Source organism: Haematobia irritans, chromosome 2 (genome assembly GCF_050003625.1).
Source record: "Haematobia irritans isolate KBUSLIRL chromosome 2, ASM5000362v1, whole genome shotgun sequence".
Classification (NCBI taxonomy): domain Eukaryota; kingdom Metazoa; phylum Arthropoda; class Insecta; order Diptera; family Muscidae; genus Haematobia; species Haematobia irritans.
The window spans coordinates 113,743,957-113,750,459 of record NC_134398.1 but is presented as its reverse complement, the minus strand read 5'-3'; the positions used below and the strand labels follow the sequence as shown (position 1 = coordinate 113,750,459).

Here is a 6,503-nt window from a genome sequence, read left to right as displayed (position 1 = left end):
ATACCAACACCATATACCAAATTTCAGCCGGATCGGATGAAATATGCTTCTGTTAGAAGCTCCACAAGCCAAATCTGAGGGTCCCTTTATATGGGGGCTATACGTAAAAGTGGACCGATATGGCCCATTTTCAATACCATCCGACCTACATCGATAACAACTACTTGTGCCAAGTTTCAAGTCGATAGCTTGTTTCGTTCGGAAGTTAGCGTGATTTCAACAGACGGACGGACGGACGGACGGACGGACGGACGGACGGACGGACGGACGGACGGACGGACATGCTTAGATCGACTCAGAATTTCACCACGACCCAGAATATATATACTTTATGGGGTCTTAGAGCAATATTTCTATGTGTTACAAACGGAATGACAAAGTTAATATACCCCCATCCTATGATGGAGGGTATAAAAAAATTTATAATTTTAAAAGATCAATACGGTACCAACTTTTTTATTGCAAACAGCCTTCAATGGCAAATGGTATTCACATTTCACAATTTCTTAACTTGAATAAATGTAGATTGTTTTATTATTTTATTATTATATTGGGCATTACCAGTTGAGCATGAAATCGATAAGAAAGACGCTGTCTCTCTGACAGAAAATAAATGAGAGAGAAATTCAAAAATATAATCCAGGGACCATTTAATTTTGGTATCTAAAAGTAATGTACAAAATAGTGTCTCTAGCAAAACTAAACAAAAACACACACTTATGATCGGAATAGAGTTTCGGTGGTTACGCGTAATGCATAAAAAGATATGATATAATCGTAAGGTGAAGTTTGGTTTACTGAACAAAAATAAGCAAAGTCCCGCTAGAAGACGTCACAAAAATTCCACTTCTCATAATTTGTTTAGTTGTTCTCTGGGTTGCAAATGGTTTGGTCGGACACGGAGTTCTCATAGGGTAATCAAAACGAAAGAAAAATGTAAGTAAAAAATTAGTAATAATTCTATTATATAGCAACTATATTTATTTCATATTTATATTCAAATTTCAGGTGCAGTTTATTTACTTTCTAGCAGGATTGGACCTCCATAACAACACATACGCCTAACAATGCAGCGACAAAAGAAGTGCCAATTTGAAAGTAAATGCGTCTTACCACGAATATTAAAATAATTCCTTGTTGTTTGTATAGTCATAACTTAATTATTTTACTTATAAACTAAATAACATATTTAGTTAAAGTCCAAATATAAATTTGGCTTAATAAAAAACTATAAAAATCATTCTAGCAAAATTAGTGCTTATTTAGCTAGCATTTTTTCACTATCCTTTTCAGTGGGTAGAGAAGTGTGTACAAATTATGTGTGAATTTTCAGCTACCAAATTGGTGGTTATCGATAATGCAGAGAATAGTCTATTGGTTATATTCAGCGACATGTTCTCGTTAAACTCTCCGCTAAAACACATGGGGTGTAATGCGGAGCGTAAGTAGGGGTGTTTATAAATTAGTAGCTATATAGTTAGGTATTCGCTGCTTCCCAGAACAAGCGGGTTTTTACAATACCACAAAACACAAACACAGTTAATTTCAAATGCGTTCTGTCATATATTTTGTCAAACCTTTACCACGTGGCCATTTGTTGTTGCACACTTTATTTAGTTCAACCCTTTGCTATGACTTGTTGTTGCGTTCAAAATATTTATGCACACATTTTGAATGCAGCAGACAGAATGTCGCGAATCATGTTTTTCAATTTATGCGAAAGACAAAAACCCAACCGTTCGTTACGAGTTACTTCCACAGACTGATCTCCCCATCATACATTGTTGAATAAATACCCATTCTCTTGTTCTCTTTTCGCTCTTTCCATTGCTCAAAATTATTCAATTTCAATCACAAAGGAAACGGAAAAAATTTCAATCAAGTTTGTAATTGAAAATTATTTCCGAATTGATTAACAAATTGATTGAATCAATTAATATTTTAATTGGAAACGTAACAAATATCAATCAATTTTTTAATTGGTTTTTATTAGGATTTGATTAAATAATTAAGTGAATCAATTAACATATTAATTGAGTCCGTTTCCAAATTCAATTAAGTGTTTAATTGAAAAAATTTTGGTGATAATTTTTTGTGTGTAGAGTATGTAATTGTCGCGAAAACCATGTATTATGTCTTTGTAAAAATAATTTTCGAGCGGAGAAAAATATATGTTGGCAATAAGCATTTATATGGTTCTCAAATGCCGCAAACATGTTCTTATATTTAAATGATAGAATTTGAGACCATTACTTGGTCGGGAAAAATCATGTACCTGACCATTCATTTTTTTACTTTTTTTGCAGTGAAAAAAGCATTTGTATAAGATACGTATAGACATGTCTAGAACCATTACATGGCCATAAAGACCATGTACATTGTTTTCGTGACCATTTACTTTTTAATTTTTGCAGCGAAAAGAATTTTATAAAAACATTAAGGCGGTACACACGATTTTCATTTTGCGCGTCAGTCGTGTGTTGATTGTTTCTTGGAATGGACGGAGAATACGGATTTACTGTTTTGTGTTAATTTATTTATTCAGAAGTGGCACGTGGTTGTATGTGAAGACAAAAAAGGAAAGTGTAATTGAAAAACAAAATGTAAAAAATTTATCATTTATTTTTATTTGCAGTTACATGATGTCTGCGTTTGTACATTTGATGGGCACGATGTAAATATGGAATAATTACTTATTGTTGAAATTGAAATAAAATGGATTGTGTAATAACATATGAAGTTTGCTTGAACGGCATTATAAATACAAATAAACAATGAATTAGTTTATAAATAAATAAAAACAAATAAATAAAGTTAATTTTGTGTTTTCTTTTCTCAAGTGGCGTCCTTTTTTCGACGATGAAAAAAGTTTTTTCATAAAGATCAAAACATTTTAGGTTGTGACCATGTTCTTTTAACTAGAAGAAAAACATTTTGAATGAATACCATAACCATGACCATTGTCTTTTCATTCAAACAAAATTCTTTTTATCAATATAATAATATTTTAGATGAGGACAATTATATTTTTCTTAGAACCATGTTCACAGAGCCAACATGACTGTGATAACCATGTTTCTTCTCTGCGTGTACGACGAGTTGACGTACACTTTCAAAACTAAAAGCGGACATTAATTTCGAGTTTTGCCGCTAAAATTATTTTTCATTTTAGCGGCAAAACAATTGAAAAATATTATTTGCTTTAAAAAGAAAAGAAAACGTGGTAATTTTAGAGCGGCAATGCCAACTTAATTCCGGCCCTAAAAATAAAAATTAAATTAAGTACAAAATTATTCGTTAATAACTATTCATATTTAAAGGGTGATTTGTTAAGAGCTTGATAACTTTTTAAAAAAAAAAAACGCATAAAATTTGCAAAATCTCATCGGTTCTTTATTTGAAACGTTAGATTGGTCCATGACATTTACTTTTTGAAGATAATTTCATTTAAATGTTGACCGCGGCTGCGTCTTAGGTGGTCCATTCGGAAAGTCCAATTTTGGGCAACTTTTTCGAGCATTTCGGCCGGAATAGCCCGAATTTCTTCGGAAATGTTGCCTTCCAAAGCTGGAATAGTTGCTGGGTTATTTCTGTAGACTTTAGACTTGACGTAGTCCCACAAAAAATAGTCTAAAGGCGTCAAATCGCATGATCTTGGTGGCCAACTTACCGGTCCATTTCTTGAGATGAATTGTTCTCCGAAGTTTTCCCTCAAAATGGCCATAGAATCGCGAGCTGTGTGGCATGTAGCGCCATCTTGTTGAAACCACATGTCAACCAAGTTCAGTTCTTCCATTTTTGGCAACAAAAAGTTTGTTAGCATCGAACGATAGCGATCGCCATTCACCGTAACGTTGCGTCCAACAGCATCTTTGAAAAAATACGGTCCAATGATTCCACCAGCGTACAAACCACACCAAACAGTGCATTTTTCGGGATGCATGGGCAGTTCTTGAACGGCTTCTGGTTGTTCTTCACTCCAAATGCGGCAATTTTGCTTATTTACGTAGCCATTCAACCAGAAATGAGCCTCATCGCTGAACAAAATTTGTCGATAAAAAAGCGGATCTTCTGCCAACTTTTCTAGGGCCCATTCACTGAAAATTCGACGTTGTGGCTCGTTAGTAAGTCTATTCATGATGAAATGTCAAAGCATACTGAGCATCTTTCTCTTTGACACCATGTCTGAAATCCCACGTGATCTGTCAAATACTAATGCATGAAAATCCTAACCTCAAAAGAATCACCCTTTATTTGTATTTCAAAATACGAGAAATTTTAAATGCATTTAAAATTGTGTTAAATGCTAGTAAAAACTAGTTCACGACTAAATAAATTTATGTGTATATTGTAAAATTATATATGTTTATACTCGACTTCACGTTCTCTTTTGGTAGAGTTTTTTATTTCTTCGAAAATTTCAAACTTTTATACAAAAACCTTTTTTTTGTTACAAAATTCCACAAGTATAAAAATTATATTTTATGCAAAAACTCAGTCCATTTCGTTTATATCCAGTACTGTTCTTTTCAGGGATTGAACCCAAGACCCTTTGCATGCGAGGCGGACATGCTAACCACTGATCCACGTGGTCAATAAATATATGTTTCTGTTGAATAATGTTTTGTTTGCATCGGCTCGTGGGCGCTGCAAACTATGTTATATAAATGTAACTTATAACGATAATTGTCTACTGGTGATTATAACAGCTACGTAGCCCAGTGGATAGTGTGTAGGCTTACAAACTGTATGGTCCTCGGTTCGATTCTCCGTCCAGGCGAAAGGTAAAAGTTAAAAAAAAAATTATAAAATAGAATAATTTCTTCAACATTATTTGCATTACAGAAAAAGGTGCCAAGAACTAAAAAAATTCGGGAAAGTAAAAATTATATGAGGGAACGATCACAATCTTCTTTGGGGAGAATTCTTCCAAGCATATAATATTTTTGGGCTCAAAATGCTTCCAAACATATAATATGTTCACATAAAACAAACATATTAATGTTTCGGCAGTATTCAATAATATATGTGCTTCCTGCAAAATATGTTTGGAACATATGTTAGAGAAGCGATTTTTTTTGAGGGTGTAGTTGGTATTGCACCTACGGAGTTAGTATGCCACTAAATTGAACCCATTATTAAAAAAAGAGAAAATAGCTCAATTAGTGTGGGTAATAAATCCAAATTTGTAAAAATCGAGCAATATTCTTATGTAAGAGCTACAAGTACGTATAAATACGATCGGCTACATCAAAATTTGAAATTTGAGTAACATTGGTTAATAAATAAGAGTATTATGGCAAAATTTGTGGAAAATCGAGCGATGCATATATATGGAAACTATATGTAAATCTGAACCAATTTGCATAATATTTTGCGGGTTTGATTAATACCACAAAAGGTTACCTTGTGCAAAATTTGAGTAAGATCAGTTAAGAAATGATACCTCTATGGTCAAACATAAGGTTATTAGGGGCAAATTTTTCAAAATTGGGCGATACATATATAGGAGCTATATCTACATCAGAACCGATTTCGATGAAATTTTGCACATACCGTTAGTACTATAGAGGACTGGATCTAGCCAACTTTCCGTAAGATCGGATAATAAATAAGGGTTCTATGGCCAAATTTGGGAAAATCGGGCTATACATATATATGGGAGCTATATCTCAATCTGAGCCGATATCGACAATTTACACATACAATTAGTGCTATAGAAGATTACATTTAGACAACTTTGAGTAAGATCAGTTGATAAATAAGGGTTTAATGGCCAAATTTAGATAAATTGGGCGGTACATATATATGGGAGCTATATCTAAATTTGATCCGATTTCTTCCAAATTCAATAGCGCACAAGGACGAACGCTATTGGAAGAAATCGGATCAAATTTAGATATAGCTCCCATATATATGTATCGCCCGATTTTGCCAAATTTGGCCGTAAAACCCTTATTTATCAACCGATCGTAACCAAGGTTGGCTAAATGTAATCTTCTACAGCACTAACTGTATGTGCAAAATTTCATCGAAATCGGTTCAAATTTAGATATAGCTCCCATATATATGTATCGCCCGATTTTGAAAAATTTGCCCCCAATAACCTTATTTTCGACCATACACAGAAAAAAAGGTGTCTTGTTAATTTTAGGACCAGTTTAACTTCCACATAGTTCAAAAAATTTACTGTTATATAGTTCATTTTTCGTAACCACTGCGAAAACTAACTTAGCTAAAGGAAAACTTATAAAACTTCAGTAAATGTTTTTTAGTTCACTAACTACGAAATGGGACGGATTTTTCCTTAAATAAATTTCCAATACAATAGTTAATGCATCGTTGATTGTATTATAAAAAGACATAGGCAATATAAAAATCTTACTACGAAATGTGGACAATTTACTAAGAAAAATTTTTGTATGGAAAAAAATTTTTGTAGTAAAAATTAACTTAACCACAGTACCGATTCGTATGGCGGCTTCCTACAGCTTATTTCGGTT

At 33.3% G+C, this 6,503-nt stretch overlaps 1 long non-coding RNA gene across 1 annotated transcript; it reads left to right on the top strand.

The window, feature by feature from the left end:
• The first annotated feature begins 625 nt into the window (after positions 1-625).
• LOC142223843 (uncharacterized) lies at positions 626-1,251 on the top strand. Its single transcript, XR_012718924.1, has 2 exons — positions 626-936; positions 1,009-1,251. It is a non-coding gene; the product is annotated as an uncharacterized LOC142223843 (long non-coding RNA).
• The last annotated feature ends 5,252 nt before the right edge of the window (positions 1,252-6,503 follow it).